Source organism: Anabrus simplex, chromosome 13 (assembly GCF_040414725.1).
Source record: "Anabrus simplex isolate iqAnaSimp1 chromosome 13, ASM4041472v1, whole genome shotgun sequence".
Taxonomy (NCBI): domain Eukaryota; kingdom Metazoa; phylum Arthropoda; class Insecta; order Orthoptera; family Tettigoniidae; genus Anabrus; species Anabrus simplex.
This window is the reverse complement of record NC_090277.1, coordinates 25,171,660-25,192,370: the sequence shown is the minus strand read 5'-3', so window position 1 is coordinate 25,192,370 and position 20,711 is coordinate 25,171,660. Positions and strand designations below refer to the sequence as shown.

The 20,711-nt window shown below is 41.5% G+C and overlaps 1 protein-coding gene across 1 annotated transcript in view; it reads right to left on the bottom strand.

Annotated features, from left to right (window-relative positions):
* The window catches only part of LOC136884724 (gastrula zinc finger protein XlCGF57.1-like), a 73,049-nt gene that overhangs the window by 4,104 nt on the left and 48,234 nt on the right, over positions 1-20,711 (bottom strand). Inside the window, exon 3 of the mRNA XM_068230012.1 lies at positions 2,042-2,150. The gene's annotated coding sequence lies outside the window, so the exon portion shown is untranslated. The remainder of the gene's footprint in view (positions 1-2,041; positions 2,151-20,711) is intronic.

The following is a 20,711-nucleotide window of genomic DNA, read 5'->3' as shown; positions in this document are numbered from 1 at the left end:
AGTGTGTATGAGTGCAAGGGTGATTTAGAACTAGTGTTAGGTGCTGTAGATGTAGATAGGCTAGATAATATTAATCATGAAAAATAACAATTATAATCTGTTATAATATTACTCCACAAATGTAGGTAGCTCCTAGGGACTGTTAATGTTATTTTACCAACGTATGTGACTATGTACTGTACGTAGTGGTTAAATGTAAGAGAGGACCGTGAGCCCTAACTTCGCCACATACAAAGGCATAAAATAAATAAATAAATAAATAAATAAATAAATAATGTTTTAATAGCTTCAACCTTAGTGTGGTTACATGTTGACAAGATTTCTCTATCATCTACAGGGACATTGGCAAGGGCTTCTGGTCAATTTGACGTCCAATTTATGATTCACATGTGTACTACAAGGCCAGGAACAAATTTCTGACTGAAGCTACTCAGTTACTTCAAATGAGCTAGTACTTGTCAACACGTCTTTTACGAAAAAAAGAAGATGCAAATAGGGTGAGATTCTGTGTGTTCCTCAGCAAGGTGAACTAGAAATATCGGAGCAAGAAATGTGGCAGAACTTGTAACAGTAGGAAGGTGGCAGTCCTTAATCTCTTCATCATAGGATTCATGCCTCGTAATATTCACAAGACACCAGTGGTTGGGGTGTATTAACACAAATTTGTGTATCTTAGTAACATCAGCTGAAAGAGTAACAAGTTCTGAAACTTAAAACAATAGACAGGAAGTCAGGCTGAATTTCAGGGTCAACAATTTACAAAGAGTTCAAAGCTATCCCATTTCAAAGTTTACAACATCTGTCAAACTGAACACTTAGCTTGGTTTTCATGCTAGAATCTTTGGGCACACAATGATGGGGCATATAAGAGCTTAATGAGTTAGATGTCTCAAGGGATGCAAAATCCATGTGTCCCGTTTTACTGTATTCACCCATGAAAATTACATATAGCTGTTTCAAATCTGGAAATGCAGCAAACTTATTTTCAATGTATTTGAGCGTTTTATCAGTATAATGCTTAGACTGAGCTACTGGTGACACTTCAGGACGAATAAGAAATTTGCCAACAAAACCGCCAGAATCATCCACTTGATCATTATTCAAGAAAATGTTCTTCACATGCCCTTTCTTCAGGAGTAAGAAATGATTCATGGAGTTCTTTAAGCTTCCAAAACCTTTGCCATTTTGTGTAAAGAGAATCAAGATGTATAAGCCAGGCACACCGAACCTTGGCGTTATTCTTAACACAGAACTCAGGAATGGTGCCCGACAATCCCCAAGCAAATTTCATAGTAGACTTACGTTATTAGCATGATATAAATGGCAGAAAGCTGATTAAATATACTAACCCTTAATATGACATCACGAGCAATATAGCAACTGGAGCATTCAAATTGCTGTGCCGGAAGTTGGCTTGTGGTTGTATTCACGACTACACGGTTCAACTTCAATGTATAAACTGACGCAATAGAGAACGAAACAAGGTTGCATATTGATCTTCGAGTATTGCCTACACCAAATATAGGTAGCAAAAAACTCTTAGTAGAAATATCAAGCTTCGTGACAAGACTGCAAGACACAAAGGATAAGTAACTCCCCCATTCTAAAAAATATTTAATTAGTACAATCTCTCCTGAACTGTTCTTCACTGCTAATAAAGCCGTGCTTAGCTAAATATTTAAGCGGTTGACACACTTGCAGAAATTCTAACATTTATGTCATTATTTTGAATTGTTTGGTCATTACCAACCAATAAGGTGTGGGGTCCATTGTACCAGGGGCAGTTGTGTCGCTTACACTGTTTAGATAAATGAAAAGCAAAAACATAGAGACCAAAGGTTATTTTCCCCCAAAAAACTTGCGGCAATAATGTTTGGTTTTTGTTTGTTCGAACTTTGTACAATCAGGATTGCAATGATTATCAAGTTCGCAATACTTACAATTAAAGGAGGTGCTATTGTTGGTATTATGAAGTTAAATCTAAAATGAATGACTAAATGACCGTGAGTCCAAAACAATCAGTAGATCCAATTCACAATACCTTATTTTCTGAGATAATGCATGTTGTCCGAAAGGGTCCAAAATCCATGTCACTGCCCTTGCAATAGTATTAATTACTGGTAAAGCAGAGCCATGGCCATCCTCCTATGCTGGTAATAAACACAGGTATCACACCCATGGCATTTGTCGCATGGTGGTATTAATCACAGGTAACATACACAAATGGCATGTCACACATAATGGCACCACTCACAGGTAACACAGACCAATGGTGTTCCCCACATTAGGGTACTATTCACAAGAAATGCAGACCGATGGTGTTCCACACACAGTAAAACATGCTCACTGACTAGATCAATGATGATGACGGTATTTCTTGTTTAAAGGGGCCTACCCGCAAGGTACCACACCCCACTGGTACGAGTTGCAACAGAATGAAATGATAATTAAAACTTCAAGATGTATTCGTAGACAAGAATCTAAAGTGAATTACGATGACAAATTAGCATGTATTCCAAACAATCAGTGGGTCTAATTGACAATGCTTTAATAACTTCTCTATGCAGGGTAAGATTAGAAATAATTTCAGGATAAAACATAGAGGGTGGGGCAGAGTGGGCTCCCTGATTTGATGGGTTAACTGTATAAAAACCGTACAAGATTATTACAAAAGCTATTATTTCTGAAATCTACATACAAAGCCATTTTCTTCATTTGGTTCTAAAAATGATATCGTCCAGGTGACGACCTTGACGAGCGATGCACATATTCAGCCGTGTAATAAAGTTTTCAAAAACTCTGCGCAGCATATCTGGCGTTATTCCAGCGATGACATCAACAATTGCTTCCTTAAGGGCTTCCACGGTCCTTGGTCGACCTTTATTAACCTCAGATTTGAGGTAACCCCAAAGAAAATAATCGCATGGGCTTAAATCGGGGATCGAGGGGGCCATGAAACATCCGCTCGTAATGAGATCACGCGGCCGGGAAACTGTTCTTGCAGAAGTTAGCGAGAGCGACGGGCGGTATGAGCCGTGGCACCATCCTGTTGATACCAAAAAGCTTCCATTTCCTCACCATACTCTGATCACAGTGTAAAATTCGCCTTACCGTCCTGGACGATATTCCAAGAGCAGCAGCATGTTTCCGCGCAGAGCGCGATGGGGAATGTCCAATAGACGCTCTCACCGCCATGATGTTCTCAGGTGTCCTCACACTTTTTAGTTGTCCGACTGGTTTTCTAGGAAGTGCAGATCCTGTCGCCCGTACACTTGTTATCCATTTCCTTATGGTTTTAGCATCAGGAACACTGTCATGACGATTCAAACCAAACCGCCTACGAAATGCCCTCTGCGTCGCCACCACACTATCGTTATTTTTAAAAAACGTTTCGACTACAAAACCACGATGCTCGCCAGTCCATGGCATGGTGACTACTAAAATGGCGTCTTTCCCCCCACCAAATGCTACTACTCCCACTCCGCTTACTCACGTGCACGCTCTTCAGTGATTTTTTGAAACTAGGGAGTCCACTCTGCCCCACCCTGTACAACTTAGCTTGGAGTCCCAACGCTCGATTCTGAATCAGCCTCTTTGCATCCCGGAGTCCGTGTGGTTTCCTCCTCGACAGAGCGAGTTTGCTACATGACTTATAGGTCCTATAGCCAGGAACATCCACTCAAGAGATGGTAAATTCGAATCCGCAGCTCAGAAGATAGTTTTAAACCGGTTTCACATTTTCATACCAAGCTGCTGAACATGATGTCACTGTAGTGTGAAACTCCTTCTCCTCAAAGACTTAGTAGAACTTGACCTCCTCCTTATGGAGTACTCAGTACTGATTTCTGTTACAAAGTTTAGTAATCGGCATACATATCTCTCGGACCTCTCAACAGACATATAAAATTACACCTTTATCGAATAGACCTAAATAAATTGCTGTTAAAATTTATACTTCATCCATTCAGATTAAAATAAATGCCTTCCTGACCACCACCATTAAGTATTAAACCCTGAATATCTGAGTTCTGAGATAGAGAGATTTGAACCCCCAAAACTACAAATTCCATAACAGATAAATGTGTTGACACTTGTATTCACTTAGCTAACTGGTATTCATATGATCTTTTGACAGACAATTGGTTCATCATGAGATTTGACTATTGAGTAGTAAGAATGAAAACCTACAACCTATTTTCCAGTCACTGACCGGGTCGGGGAAGGAATGAATGAAGCCCCCATCTTGCGAAGAGGATAGGAATTGTGCAGACTGCCGAGGCCTGTCGCACTCCTGTGAGGCAATGATTAATGACAGACAGATGAATGACATGAAATGATATTCGAGAGTGTTGCTGGAAAGAAGGATGACAGGGAAAACCGGACTACGCAGAGAAAACAACCTGTCCGCCTCCACTTTGTGCAGCACAAATCTCATATGGAGTGACCAGGATCTGAACCACGGAATCCAGCGGTGCGAAGCCGACATGCTGCCACATGAGCCACAGAGGCTACTACTGAGTAGTATCACTATTATAATTAAACTTATGTTTTAATGGTCCACCTTTACAATCCTTTATTATGCAATGTGTATAGACTATATAGTATTGAAAAGGTGGACCATTAAAACATAAGTTTAATTATTATTGTGATCTCAATTCAATACGGATCAAAACCATGAAGTTCATATCCTATGATATTCAGTAGTATGGTAAGGCAACTGTGAACTGTGACATAACGACTTCAACAGAACCAACAGAAAGCACCATCAGTAAGAAATATAGCACCTGCAGGAAAATCTTCTTCCCTGGTGTCCAGAAATTCTACACCACCACCACCACAACCACCATGAGGATAACAAATTGCGATACAGAAGAACGCAGGGAAGCAGGCTAGGACCCTGGAAGACAGTGACTCCCCAAGCCCAAATCGCTGCATGTAGCTTGCTGTTGCTCCAGAGGAATAAATCCCACCTGCATTGACTGGCAGAACAGACACACACCTCTCAATCTCTACATCAGAGTGATATGGTAGCACAGTTCCATTTACCAGCTGCGAACTACTCGCTGGTATTTACGCCATTAAATATCAGGATCTAAGCAGAGGCAGCAAAAAACGCCACATTGCTCAGAAAAGTACAACAACGCAGTGGCACAGCAACAAGCACTGGTCTTCTTGTCCCATTCTAAATACTGAAGATGAGAAATCTGAATCTAGATATCAACCGCTCACTTCCAATCTACAATATTACCACCATGCATCTGCCCAATGCCACAAGAGATTATTGCCTAGAAATTCGGTAGAGCAAAGATGGCCACACCATCAAAACTTCTAGAAATTATTACACAGTCCTAGTCAACAAAATAAGACTGGCGCATTTTGGACACATGCCGCAGCACAGAACCTGGCTCACAATGCGGCGCAACTAACTGCCTTTGAGTCCAGCCTCCACCTAGTCAGTGGTGGCACATGGGGTTGATAGCAGCCACATGGACGACGTTATTACTGGCCATCCTCAGAAACAGGGACATCAAATATTCCGGGCCATTCTGATCAGGAATTCTAACGGACACAACTCGCTGATGCGTATCCTCTCCCGGAATATGCCAAAAATGAACCAGCTTCTGAGGGTTGGTTCGCTGATCTACGTGGAGCGATATCGTGTGGAGGTCTCATGGTCACCTTGACAACAGCGCAGACACTGCAATCACTGCCAATTCTATGATCACCCTAACATTACTTTGTTCAAAATATGTGTGATTTGTAGTGGTTAACACACCTCGAGTGCTTTCACGACAAAGGGATCACTCGTATACAACACTTGCAGTGAAGATCATCCACCTTCTCAGTTAAGTGCAAGGGTAAATGTCAACCATCTCACACTCAGCCAGAAAAAGTGTTACCTATCACACCAACTGACATCCCTACACCACCCTCCCTTTCCACTCTTCTCCTACTTCTACTAAGAACATTCTAAAAATCATCACTATGGAGCTCCAGAATATTCTCCCATTCCAACGTCCTGATGTTCTGTATCAGATCCAGCTAGCGGCGCGATTGATCTACCACACTCACTTTGACGGAACGTTATCTGGGAGGTGAAAGCACTGTGCATTATTTGTCCTTGATCCTAGTTCACTGTTGTAGTAAATGGAAGTTTATTATGATAATGTGTGTTCTTTAAGGTTCAAGTGACCGCAGCCCCCAACAGATGTCACGGAGCGGTAGCAATTAATATTCATAAATCCATCCCTCCAGAACAACATTATCATTCTTACATGAATATCTATCTGAAAACTTAAAAATAGAAATCACAAATGGAATGAAAATAATAGCCTTAGCAACAATTTATCTACCTCTTGGCTATTCCCCACCTCAGATATTTGTAGAATATACCAATCATAAATACAGTACTTACATCATGATAACATATTTTATAATTATATCATATACACAACAACAGCAACAACAAGAAACTATTTACGATCAACTATTACATGATGTTGGCTTACCCTTCCCTTTCCCCAAACCGTCCTACATCAAATACGAGCCCTGAATGTCTGATCCTCAGCCCAAACCTAGCAACGAACTGTAACATTACCATTCTACCTTCAGTGGGAGATGACCATGTCCCTGTCCTACTGAATATCAAAAATGTGCTAACAAACCCACAGCAACATAACTAACATCCCCAAACAGTTACACAGTATATATGAGCCTATTGGGTAGCACACAGACAAACAATATTACACATAGTATACAATGCTGAGCCACCTACTTCACAGCACCAATTACAACATAGAGTTAATAAATTAGAATCCCCACTAACTATTCTCAACCGACTCCATATTCCCCACCACAAACCAATCCTCCCAAACATCCCCTGTCACGCTAAGCACTCCAAATATTAAAATATTCCCATGAACAATAGAAGGCATACCTTCCAACCTGTGACCCAAATATTAGGAAATACTGTTACAGATGCTTGATCATTCATCAAGGCTAATAAAAGAAAAGCATGTGCAAATAGTTGCACTGAGTTTTCCAAAACCACTTACGCTCGCAAATACCGGACCAAGTTAAAACAACTGACAAATAAAAAACAATCCTACCCTTATTATCTAATAATTACAGTCTAAGATACACAAGACACACTCAGGACTACAAAGAACACTGCCCCTGGACTAGAACAAATTTCTTACCGACACATAAAAGAAGCTCCATATCCCTTCCCACAACTCTGAAATAAAGTATACACCATAATTCTCGATACTGGATTCTTCCCCTATCTTCGACCCAAATTGGGTACATACCAAAATTTTGTTATTTTGAAAACCCCGAAAACTACCACCCCAATTAAATTCATATCGTCCCATAAGTCTTCTAACAGAGTGTTCTGAAATATTAGAAATCATCTTAGCTCACTGTATATACACCTATCTCGACTCCCTCCATCTCATACCACAGTAACACGCCAGTTTCTATCCTCAGCACTCCATAAATAACCGTGTCTTTCATATCTCGGTATCCATCATTCATTAAATCTCAGCCATAGACGCCCATGAGAGTTTAGGTTTACTCGGTCTGCCATCTAGTGGGCCTAGAGTAAAACGGAACGTCGAAACTGACGAGCAGACAGCCAGATGGCGCAAATTGAAATGTCTGCACACGGTAGCTGAGGCCATATGTTTATTATTATTATTATTATTTATTTTTCTGTATCCATCACAAAATATTCACCTACAAAAATATGTGCAGCCCTTACCAGTCTTGATGTTGAGAATGCCTTTCAACGGACTGATATATAAACTCGATCACCTTACAGTTCCAATGACAATCACCCATTTCCTAGCCAAAATCAGTATCCATAAGACATTTACCTACAACTTTCCAATTAAAGCAGGAGTACCACTAGGTGTCCCACTCTACACCACTTTTGTATGTCCTGTGGCTGTAGAATCCAATATCTGATCCTTGCAATCCTGTCTTCAAACCAATTTAAATGATCTCGAACAATGGCTCAATCTCTGTCAAATCAAAATTAATTTAAGCAAAAAAAATTATAATTTTTTCCTAATCATAATTTGTAGATGTCGTCCCACTAAGAAACTCCTTCTAACATTAAGTAATCAACCCCTAGCTGTAACGACCACACTTACATACCTAGGCATAACGTTTCAAAATAATTTTCAATGGAATGTACATTTAGACCAAATTTATAAAAAGGCATCCCAAGGCATTCACCTCCTGCCCTGGCTGTTAGGTCAAACCTGGGGATTAAATGCCATGCAAATCACACCTCCTACCAAGCACCACTTCCGATTCAGACAATAGATGCATTTAAACTCAAAATGGAATTATGGACAAATACAGATCACACGTCTCTGGCCGAGGTTCTTCTAGTTATTTTTCTCTTCCTCAGAAATTATGACAACTTGGCTTATTCACATGGAGGGGAATTGGTTAATGATGTTGTATCATCGATTGTATAATTAAATTTAAAATATATATAAACTAGCTGATGTACCCGTGCTTTGCTACGGCATTCTCAGAAAGATTGACTTTGTAGTTTTCCTAGCTGAAGTCAAAAATGTCCTTAGGAAAGTGGCGATTAACAGCAATGTTATCATATAAAATATGTGATCAAGTGAATAACCGCACATTTTCTTACCTTTAACGAACAGTACTACGGTGCCGATCTAACAGTCCAAAGTTGCAGAACTGGAATAACCAGACCGCAGACAGCTGTGAGCACTCCTCTGTTATTATAGATAATTAAAATCAATGCCTCAGAGTAGGGATTAAATAGCTCGAATGCTATGATGCTAAAGAAGAAAGTAATCTAACTTCCCAGCTACATCCCGCCAATATTCAGGCAGACTGTTACACACGGTACGACCGGGCGAGTTGGCCGTGTGGATTAGGCGCGCAGCTGTCAGCTTGCATCCGGGAGATAGTGGATTCGAACCCCACTGTCGGCAGCCCTGAAAATGGTATTCCATGGTTTCCCATTTTCACACCAGGTAAATGCTGGGGCTGTACCTTAATTAAGGCCAAGGCCGCTTTCTTCACACTCTTAGCCCCTTCATATCCCATCGTCGCCATAAGACCCATCTGTATCCGTGTGACATATGGCAAATTTTAAAAAAATACTCGGTACGCAGCAGTAATGCTATCTATCGGAGATGAGTGGCAACAGAAAACATAAATCACATCACAAAAAACAATGTTTAATGTGATCTTACTGTTGATCAATTTTATGAGCTTTCTATATTGTAGGCCTTCACATTTAGTTTTCATTCGACTCTGATATAAGGACATCATATAAAATTACTTACAGCGCACACTGTAGTTCTGTATTCCCCGACTTTACATACCGATTTTCCTTAAATTCTGTTTACCCATTTTCTCGCGACTCGGCGTTGATATGGACTTAGTGACAACAATCCAAATTCATGAATATCACTGTGATCATAGTCGGTACAGTAAGAATGCATAAGACATAAATGATCGAAAATTTAACACTATATAACCTTAGTTACATAGTATTTATCGATACGACCACTAACATTTTAAAAGTTCATTTTTCATTTCCGCTAAACTACCATTTTACTCAGCGTGAATACAATTATTTATGTCACAGATTATAGCGAATTCTTCCCCGACTTTGCATACCCACTTTCATTAAGATAGGACCACTAATAGATATTGGAGCAATACATTTTAGGCCTTCCCGTAAACTACCATTTTTCTCAGCGTAAAAACAATTATTTACGGCCTAAATTTTAGCGACTTATTCCCCGGACTCGCGTACCAATTTTCGTTAATATACGATCATTCATAACAGAAATATTTGCGAATTTAAAGTCAGGCCTTCCCCTAAGCTACCATGTCTTTCAGCGTGAATACAATTATCTATGGCTTATAGTAGTATAATTGGATGGTTCGGCCGCCACCGCCACCGCAGGCTCCCAGAGGCCACCTCCACCACCACCACAGCCAGATGCCTCCCAGAGGCCTCCTCCACCACCACCACAGCCAGATGCCTCCCAGAGGCCTCCTCCACCACCACCACAGCCAGAGGCCTCCCAGATGCCTCCTCCACCACCACCACAGCCAGAGGCCTCCCAGAGGTCTACTCCACCACCCGCGGGGAATTTGAATTTGTAAACAAAGCCACGTGCTTTTTGACAGCTGTCATCGACAACAACGCATCGCTAACCTCAGTACTGCCATCTTGACGGGCCTAAACCTCAGTAGTACCAACTTAACCTAACTAGCGCGAGGTAAACAAAGCCACGTGTTTTTTGACAGCCACGTGCTTTTTGACAGACAACAACGCATCGCTAACCTCAGTACTGCCATCTTGACGGGCCTAAACCTCAGTAGTACCAACTTAACCTAACTAGCGCGTGGTAAACAAAGCCACGTGCTTTTTGACAACCACGTGCTTTTTTGACAGCTGTCATCCGCCATCTTTAAACCACAGAGCACTGTGCTGCCCTCTTTATCGTAGTAGATGTAAATTCGTCACCTGTCATCGGCAGTGCTGCCATCTTGGCGGGCCTAAACCTTAGTGCTACCAACTTAACCTCACTAGCGTGAGATAAACAAATCTACGTGCAGCTGATATCCGCCATCTTTAACCTATAGAGCACAGTGCTGCCCTCTTTAGCTACTTACCTTTGAAATGTGGTACGTCACAGCTGTCATCCGCCATCTTGCATCCGAAACCTCAGTCCTGCACTCTTTAGCTAGATACCTTTGAAATGTAGTGGTGGTGATTTGAAAAATTATTTATGCTCTTGTTTGGAAACAAAGCCACGTGCTTTTTTGACAGCTGTCATCCGCCATCTTTAATCCAGAGAGCACAGTGCTGCCCTCTTTAGCTACCTACCTTTGAAATGTGGTACGTCACAGCTGTCATCCGCCATCATGCATCGCAAACCTCAGTGCTGCACTCATTAGCTAGATACCTTTGAAATGTAGTGGCGGTAATTTGAGAAATTCTTTATGCTCTTGTTTGGAAACAAAGCCACGTGCTTTTTGACAGCTGTCATCCGCCATCTTTAATCCAGAGAGCATTGTGCTGCCCTCTCTATCGTAGTAGGTGTAAATTCGTCACCTGTCATCGGCAGTGCTGCCATCTTGGCGGGCCTAAACCTTAGTGCTACCAACTTAACCTCACTAGCGTGAGATAAACAAATCTACGTGCAGCTGATATCCGCCATCTTTAATCTATAGAGCACAGTGCTGCCCTCTTTAGCTATTTACCTTTAAAATGTGGTACGTCACAGCTGTCATCCGCCATCTTCCATCCGAAACCTCAGTCCTGCACTCTTTAGCTAGATACCTTTGAAATGTAGTGGTGGTGATTTGAAAAATTATTTATGCTCTTGTTTGGAAACAAAGCCACGTGCTTTTTTGACAGCTGTCATCCGCCATCTTTAATCCAGAGAGCACAGTGCTGCCCTCTTTAGCTACCTACCTTTGAAATGTGGTACGTCACAGCTGTCATCCGCCATCATGCATCGCAAACCTCAGTGCTGCACTCATTAGCTAGATACCTTTGAAATGTAGTGGCGGTAATTTGAGAAATTCTTTATGCTCTTGTTTGGAAACAAAGCCACGTGCTTTTTTGACAGCTGTCATCCGCCATCTTTAATCCAGAGAGCATTGTGCTGCCCTCTCTATCGTAGTAGGTGTAAATTCGTCACCTGTCATCGGCAGTGCTGCCATCTTGGCGGGCCTAAACCTTAGTGCTACCAACTTACCCTCACTAGCGTGAGATAAACAAATCCACGTGCAGCTGACATCCGCCATCTTTAATCTATAGAGCACAGTGCTGTCCTCCTTAGCTACTTACCTTTGAAATGTGGTACGTCACAGCTGTCATCCGCCATCTTGCATCCGAAACCTCAGTGCTGCACTCTTTAGCTAGATACCTTTGAAATGTAGTGGTGGTGATTTGAAAAATTCTTTATGCTCTTGTTTGGAAACAAAGCCACGTGCCTTTTTGACAGCTGTCATTCGCCATCTTTAATCCAGAGAGCACCGTGCTGCCCTCTTTAGCTACTTACCTTTGAAATGTGGTACGTCACAGCTGTCATCCGCCATCTTGCATCGCAAACCTCAGTGCTGCACTCTTTAGCTAGATACCTTTGAAATGTAGTGGCGGCAATTTGAAAAATTCTTTATGCTCCTGTTTGGAAACAAACCTATGCGCTTTTTTGTCAGCTATCATCCGCCATCTTTAATCCAGAGAGCACCGTGCTGCCCTCTATGTGGTGGTGGTAAATTCTACACGCTCTTCTTTGGAAACAAACCCATGTGCTTTTCTGACAGCTGTCAACTGCCAGAGAGCACCGTGCTGCCCTCTTTATGCCGGTTGCAAATTCCACGTGCTTTACAAACTCACGTGCTTTTTGACAGCTGTCATCCGCCATCTTTAATCAAGAGAGCACCGTGCTGCCATCTTTAGCTAGATAACTTTGAAATGTGGTGGCGGCAAATTCCACGTGCTCTTGTTTAGTAAACAAAGCCACGTGCTTTCTTGACAGCTATCATCCGCCATCTTTAATCAATAGAGCACTGTGCTGCTATCATGCGGGTAATTTCGTCAGCAGTCATCCGCCATCTTTAATCTACAGAGCGCCGTGCTGCCCTCTGTGGTAGCGGGCAATTTGAAAAATTCTGTTACTTGTCATCCGTCATCTTTAATCAACAAAGCATCGTACTGCTATCTTTAGCTACATACATTTAACATGTGGTGGCGGATAATTTGAAAAAACTTCCGTTAGCTATCATCCACCATCTTTATTCAACAGAGCATCGTGCTGCTATCTCTAGCTACATACATTTAACATGTGGTGGCGGCAATTTGAAATTCTATCTAGATCCCATCTTTAATCAACACAGCACCGTGCTGCTACCGCTTTGAATTGTGGTGACGGATAATTTGAAATTCCGTTAGCTATCATCATTAAACATTAGTGCATTCGCTAACCTAACCTCTCATCTACTATCTTGAAGGAGACTATACGACACCTCCTCTACCTCCTCCTCTTCCTACTCCTCCTCCTCCGCTACCACCTCCGCCTCCTCCTCCTCCTCCTCCTGCTCCTCTGTCAAGGCATAGCTTTATCGAACACGCATCGCGAAGGCAAGAGTGTACAGCGATATGCATGTTTAGACTTGCGGATTACGAAAGAAACATAACAAGACTTGAATCGAACACTGCACTCGATGTCGTTAACTTCAACATAAGATTAAAACATTGTCTGGTGTGTTCAGAACACTACATAAGTAGAATCGAACGCTGTACAACATGTTAGGGGATACCTTTGTTCTAAGAAGATCAGATTGAAACATAACAAGACTAGAATTGAACACTGCACTCGATGTTGTTAACCTTAACATGTGATCAGAACATTGATTGACGTGTTCAGATCACTAAAAAAGTAGAACCGAACACTGTACAACATGTTAGGGGATACCTTTGTTCTAAGAAAATTAGATTGAAACATAAAAAGACTAGAATCGAACACTACACTCGATGACGTTAACCTTAACATGTGACCACAACATTGATCGATGTGTTCAGATCACTAAACAAGTAGAACCGAACACTGTACAACATGTCAGGGGATACCTTTGTTCTAAGAAAATTAGATTGAAACATAACAAGTCTAGAACCGAACACTGTACTCGATACAACATGTTAGGGGATACCTTTGTTCTAAGAAGATCATATTGAAACATAACAAGACTAGAATTGAACACTGCACTCGATGCCGTTAACCTTAACATGTGATCAGAACATTGATTGATGTGTTCAGATCACTAAACAAGCAGAACCGAACACTGTACAACATGTTAGGGGATACCCTTGTTCTAAGAAAATTAGATTGAAACATAACAAGACTAGAATCGAACACTGCACTCGATGTCGTTAACCTTAACATGTGATCCGATACAACATGTTAGTGGATACCTTTGTTCTAAGAAAATTAGATTGAAACATAACAAGACTAGAATCGAACACTGCACTCGATGTCGTTAACCTTAACATGTGATCCGATACAACATGTTAGGGGATACCTTTGTTCTAAGAAAATTAGATTGAAACATAGCAAGACTAGAATCGAACACTGTAAGAACATTGTTTGATGTGTTCGGAGCAAAAGTACAACTTCAATGATTTACCTAGTGTAAAAATCAAAAACACACACTGTGCACATATCGCATAGCTATCTCGCCTATCACTTGCCAAGTATGAAAATCAAAAACACACTGTGCACATATCGCATACCTAACTCGGCAACACTTCAAATGATTTGCTTAGTACGAAAATAAAAAATCTATACCGCGAAGCTAACTCGTTCATCGCACTGCTAAGACGCATAGTAATTGCAAATACACTGATATATGTCATACGAAAATCAAGAAAGCACACTGCGTAGCCAACTCGCTCGGTCACTCGCTTAGTAATTGCAACACGACTAGAACACTGATACACGTTACTCTTTTTTTCTCGAAACACACACACACGGGTAAGAATGTTGCGAGATACTACATACTTACATGGTTTTTTAAAAAAAAATAGGGGGATGAAAGATCATAAATTATATGTACACATGTTGTCTCCTCCAAGTTGTAAGACGAAATAGACGCAGTACTGCGAGTTTCCGCTATAGCTGGCGAACGGAAGTAGCATGATATCTCAGCAAAAAAAATACGCGTGAGCTTGCATACACGCAAGTCAGACACAACGATGGATACCGCGATTCAAATCCTGGCAACTTATGCTGTCAGGAAGGGCATCCGGCGAGCATCTAGCTGTAAATCCCCTATTCTTATGTTAGAAAGGGCAACTTGTTGTAAAACATTCATAATCCCAGTTCTTTGACGTCAGGAAGGGCAACCGGTCGAAAACAAAAGTGTATGATGTAAGAGGCTAGATACTGCCAGTTTTGCGTCAGGAAGGGCAACTAGTCTTAAAACAAATTCTTGCGATTAAAAATCTAAGTTTTGTGTCAGGGAGGGCATCCGGCTGTAAAACAATAGTTCATGATACAGCGATTTAAAATCTAAGAAGTGCATCTAGCTGTAAAACCCCGATTCTCGTGTTAAAAAGAGCATCTAGTTGTAAAACAGATTCTTAATCCCAGTTCCTTGACGTCAGGAAGGGCAACCGGTCGAAAACAATAGTGTATGATGTAAGAGGTTAGATACTGACAGTTTTGCGTCAGGAAGGTCAACTAGTCTTAAAACAAATTCCCGCGATTTAAAATCTTAGTTTTGCGTCAGGAAGGGCATCCGGCTGTAAAACAATAGTTCGTGATACAGCGATTTAAAATCTTAGTTCCTGCGCTAAGAAGAGCATCTAGCTGTAAATCCCCGATTCCCGTGTTAGAAAGGGTAACTAGTTGTAAAACAGATTCTTAATCCTAGTTCCTTGACGTCAGGAAGGGCAACCGGTCGAAAACAATAGTGTATGATGTAAGAGGCTAGACTGCCAGTTTTGCGTCAGGAAGGGCAACTAGTCTTAAAACAAATTCTTCAGATTTATAATCTTAGTTTTGCGTCAGGAAGGGCATCCGGCTGTAAAACAATAGTTCGTGACACAGCGATTTAAAATCTAAGAAGTGCATCTAGCTGTAAAACAACGATCAACACATCAACACATCAAACAATGTTCTTACAGTGTTCGATTCTAGTCTTGCTATGTTTCAATCTAATTTTCTTAGAACAAAGGTATCCCCTAACATGTTGTATCGGATCACATGTTAAGGGTAACGACATCGAGTGCAGTGTTCGATTCTAGTCTTGTTATGTTTCAATCTAATTTTCTTAGAACAAAGGTATCCCCTAACATGTTGTACCGGATCACATGTTAAGGTTAACGACATCGAGAGCAGTGTTCAATTCTAGTTTTGTTATGTTTCAATCTGATCTTCTTAGAACAAAGGTATCCCCTAACATGTTGTATCGAGTACAGTGTTCGGTTCTAGTCTTGCTATGTTTCAATCTAATTTTCTTAGAACAAAGGTATCCGCTGACATGTTGTACGGTGTTCGGTTCTACTTGTTTAGTGATCTGAACACATCGATCAATGTTGTGATCACATGTTAAGGTTAACGACATCGAGTGTAGTGTTCGATTCTAGTCTTGTTATCTTTCAATCTAATTTTCTTAGAACAAAGGTATCCCCTAACATGTTGTACAGTGTTCGGTTCTACTTGTTTAGTGATCTGAACACGTCAATCAATGTTCCGATCACATGTTAAGGTTAACGACATCGAGTGCAGTGTTCAATTCCAGTCTTGTTATGTTTCAATCTGATCTTCTTAGAACAAAGGTATCCCCTAACATGTTGTACAGCGTTCGATTCTACTTATGGTATGTTCTGAACACACCAGACAATGTTTTAATCACATGTTGAAGTTAACGACATCGAGTGCAGTGTTCTATTCAAGTCTTGTTATGTTTCTTTCGTAATCCGCAAGTCTAAACATGCATATCGCTGTACACTCTTGCCTTCGCGATGCGTGTTCGATAAAACTATGCCTTGACAGAGGAGCAGGAGGAGGAGGAGGAGGAGGCGGAGGTGGTAGCGGAGGAGGAGGAGTAGGAAGAGCAGGAGGTAGAGGAGGTGTCGTATAGTCTCCTTCAAGATAGTAGATGAGAGGTTAGGTTAGCGAATGCACTAATGTTTAATGATGATAGCTAACAGAATTTCAAATTATCCGTCACCACAATTCAAAGGGGTAGCAGCACGGTGCTCTGTTGATTAAAGATGGGATCTAGATAGAATTTCAAATTGCCGCCACCACATGTTAAATGTATGTAGCTAGTGATAGCAACACGATGCTCTGTTGAATAAAGATGGTGGATGATAGCTAAAGGAAGTTTTTTCAAATTATCCGCCACCACATGTTAAATGTATGTAGCTAAAGATAGCAGTACGATGCTTTGTTGATTAAAGATGACGGATGACAAGTAACAGAACTTTTCAAATTGCCCGCTACTACAGAGAGCAGCACGGCGCTCTGTAGATTAAAGATGGCGGATGACTGCTGACGAAATTACCCGCATGATAGCAGCACAGTGCTCTATTGATTAAAGATGGCGGATGATAGCTGTCAAGAAAGCACGTGGCTTTGTTTACTAAACAAGAGCACGTGGAATTTGCCGCCACCACATTTCAAAGGTATCTAGCTAAAGATGGCAGCACGGTGCTCTCTTGATTAAAGATGGCGGATGACAGCTGTCAAAGAGCATGTGAGTTTGTAAAGCACGTGGAATTTGCCACCGGCATAAAGAGGGCAGCACGGTGCTCTCTGGCGGTTGGCAGCTGTCAGAAAAGCACATGGGTTTGTTTCCAAAGAAGAGCGTGTAGAATTTACCACCACCACATAGAGGGCAGCACGGTGCTCTCTGGATTAAAGATGGCGGATGATAGCTGACAAAAAAGCGCATAGGTTTGTTTCCAAACAGGAGCATAAAGAATTTTTCAAATTGCCGCCACTACATTTCAAAGGTATCTAGCTAAAGAGTGCAGCACTGAGGTTTGCGATGCAAGATGGCGGATGACAGCTGTGACGTACCACATTGCAAAGGTAAGTAGCTAAAGAGGGCAGCACGGTGCTCTCTGGATTAAAGATGGCGAATGACAGCTGTCAAAAAAGCACGTGGCTTTGTTTCCAAACAAGAGCATAAAGAATTTTTCAAATCACCACCACTTCATTTCAAAGGTATCTAGCTAAAGAGTGCAGCACTGAGGTTTCGGATGCAAGATGGCGGATGACAGCTGTGACGTACCACATTTCAAAGGTAAGTAGCTAAAGAGGGCAGCACTGTGCTCTATAGATTAAAGATGGCGGATGTCAGTTGCACGTGGATTTGTTTATCTCACGCTAATGAGGTTACGTTGGTAGCACTAAGGTTTAGGCCCGCCAAGATGGCAGCACTGCCGATGACAGGTGACGAATTTACATCTACTACGATAAAGAGGGCAGCACAGTGCTCTCTGGATTAAAGATGGCGGATGACAGCTGTCAAAAAAGCACGTGGCTTTGTTTCCAAACAAGAGCATAAAGAATTTCTCAAATTACCGCCACTACATTTCAAAGGTATCTAGCTAAAGAGTGCAGCACTGAGGTTTGCGATGCAAGATGGCGGATGAGAGCTGTGACGTACCACATTTCAAAGGTAAGTAGCTAAAGAGGGCAGCACTGTTCCTTCTGGATTAAAGTTGGCGGATGACAGCTATCAAAAAAGCACGTGGCTTTGTTTCCAAACAAGAGCATAAATAATTTTTCAAATCACCACCACTACATTTCAAAGGTATCTAGCTAAAGAGTGCAGGACTGAGGTTTCGGATGCAAGATGGCGGATGACAGCTGTGACGTACCACATTTCAAAGGTAAGTAGCTAAAGAGGGCAGCACTGTGCTCTATAGATTAAAGATGGCGGATGTCAGCTGCACGTAGATTTGTTTATCTCACGCTAGTGAGGTTAAGTTGGTAGCACTAAGGTTTAGGCCCGCCAAGATGGCAGCACTGCCGATGACAGGTGACGAATTTACATCTACTACGATAAAGAGGGCAGCACAGTGCTCTGTGGTTTAAAGATGGCGGATGACGGCTGTCAAAAAAGCACGTGGTTGTCAAAAAGCACGTGGCTTTGTTTACCACGCGCTAGTTAGGTTAAGTTGGTACTACTGAGGTTTAGGCTCGTCAAGATGGCAGTACTGAGGTTAGCGATGCGTTGTTGTCTGTCAAAAAGCACGTGGCTGTCAAAAAACACGTGGCTTTGTTTACCTCGCGCTAGTTAGGTTAAGTTGGTACTACTGAGGTTTAGGCCCGTCAAGATGGCAGTACTGAGGTTAGCGATGCGTTGTTGTCGATGACAGCTGTCAAAAAGCACGTGGCTTTGTTTACAAATTCAAATTTCCCGCGGGTGGTGGAAGAGACCTCTGGGAGGCCTCTGGCTGTGGTGGTGGTGGAGGAGGCATCTGGGAGGCCTCTGGCTGTGGTGGTGGTGGAGGAGGCCTCTGGGAGGCATCTGGCTGTGGTGGTGGTGGAGGTGGCCTCTGGGAGCCTGCGGTGGCGGTGGCGGCCTAACCATGCAATTATACTACTGCTTATATTAGAGCGACTTATTCCCCGACTTTGCATACCGGTTTTCATTAAGATATGACCACTAATAACATAAATATTTAAGAATTAAATTTTAGGCCTTCCCCAAACTTCCGTTTCATTCAGCATGAAAAAATTATTTTGGGCCTAGATTGTAGCGACTTATTCCCATATTCATTAAATTCTCTTCCGCCATTTTCTCTTGATGCGTGTACATACATACATACAGACAGACAGAAATTACGGAAAATTAAAAATCCTTCTTACTGTGGACACGACTGATACAGAAATATCATCATTTTTAAATTCTGAGGAATGTACAGACAAAACTCTTATTTTATATATATAGATGTATCTATGTAAAAATATAAAATAAATATTTTTAACACTGTTTTACTTCCGGAAAAGCAATGTTCTCTGTTCTGTTATTATATTTCTCGTGATTCAATACTATAACAATACAACTATTTTTTTCTCACAACATGTTTTACAAAAGCAGAAGAAAAGATTTTTTTTATTTACTTCCATGAAACGTGTGAATTTAGCACACAACCATTACTAAAACAAACATCTGTAAATGTAATTGGCCAAAGAGTCCATTTGTTAGACTGATGGCTCACTCCCATAGTGGTGAGAATGAAATAACTATTAACCCCTCAGCGTCGCAACCATTTTAGGAGCTTCCTATCCCGCGGCCGGATGAGATTTAAACTACGCGCGACTGAAATACACTGATTCACTTAAAGCGTTACTACAAGTATAAGAGTAGCCCAATATTCACGAAATTTTGAATTCCTTATGAGAGAGCTATGTACATGCAGATAATGACATAATTATTTCACATTACCTTAGTAATTTAGTTTCATGTGATAGAGTTCGAAGCACTCTTCGAGATAGAGACCCACGTCACACTCCTGGCCGCAGTACACCGACGTCGTCTTTTCTCCGTGTTTTGAACACACAATACAACGTCTCTGAGGTTTGTATTTCTCACTCTTGTGTGATAATTTCATGATAAAATGTCTTTCCTGCAACCTTGGAACTGTATTATCGGATGCGCGCCGGCCTTGAATATTTCGTTTCCCGGCCGAGCGAGCTTATTACGTAAATAAACATTCCTCCAGCTGAACCGATAAGATAGGCCTAACTGCTCAGTGTTTGTCCCTGTGACTTGTCTGGATATTATTAGAGAATTTAGGAATCCGAATTCACTGTTGGAAACTTCCCTTTGACCTGTATACTTATCAATAGTCTCCTACACGAAATTTCCAAGTACTGGTTCCTCCTGATCGTCACTCTCATCATTTACCACTGCATATGCCACAGCCGCATCATTTATTTAATTATCACTGCTGCTAATACTGTCACTACTACTTCCGACTAAACACTCATCTAAATTATACAATTTTTCAAGCACATTACTGTCAGTCAAACCACGGCTGAGAAGGCGCGTCACACGGACTGATGAAGCTGCAGCGAGGCCGAAAGCAGCAGGACGAAACTCAATGAGGGGAATAACATTCATGACGAAACAAACCAACTCGATACTGAACCATTCTGTTCATTGGGACA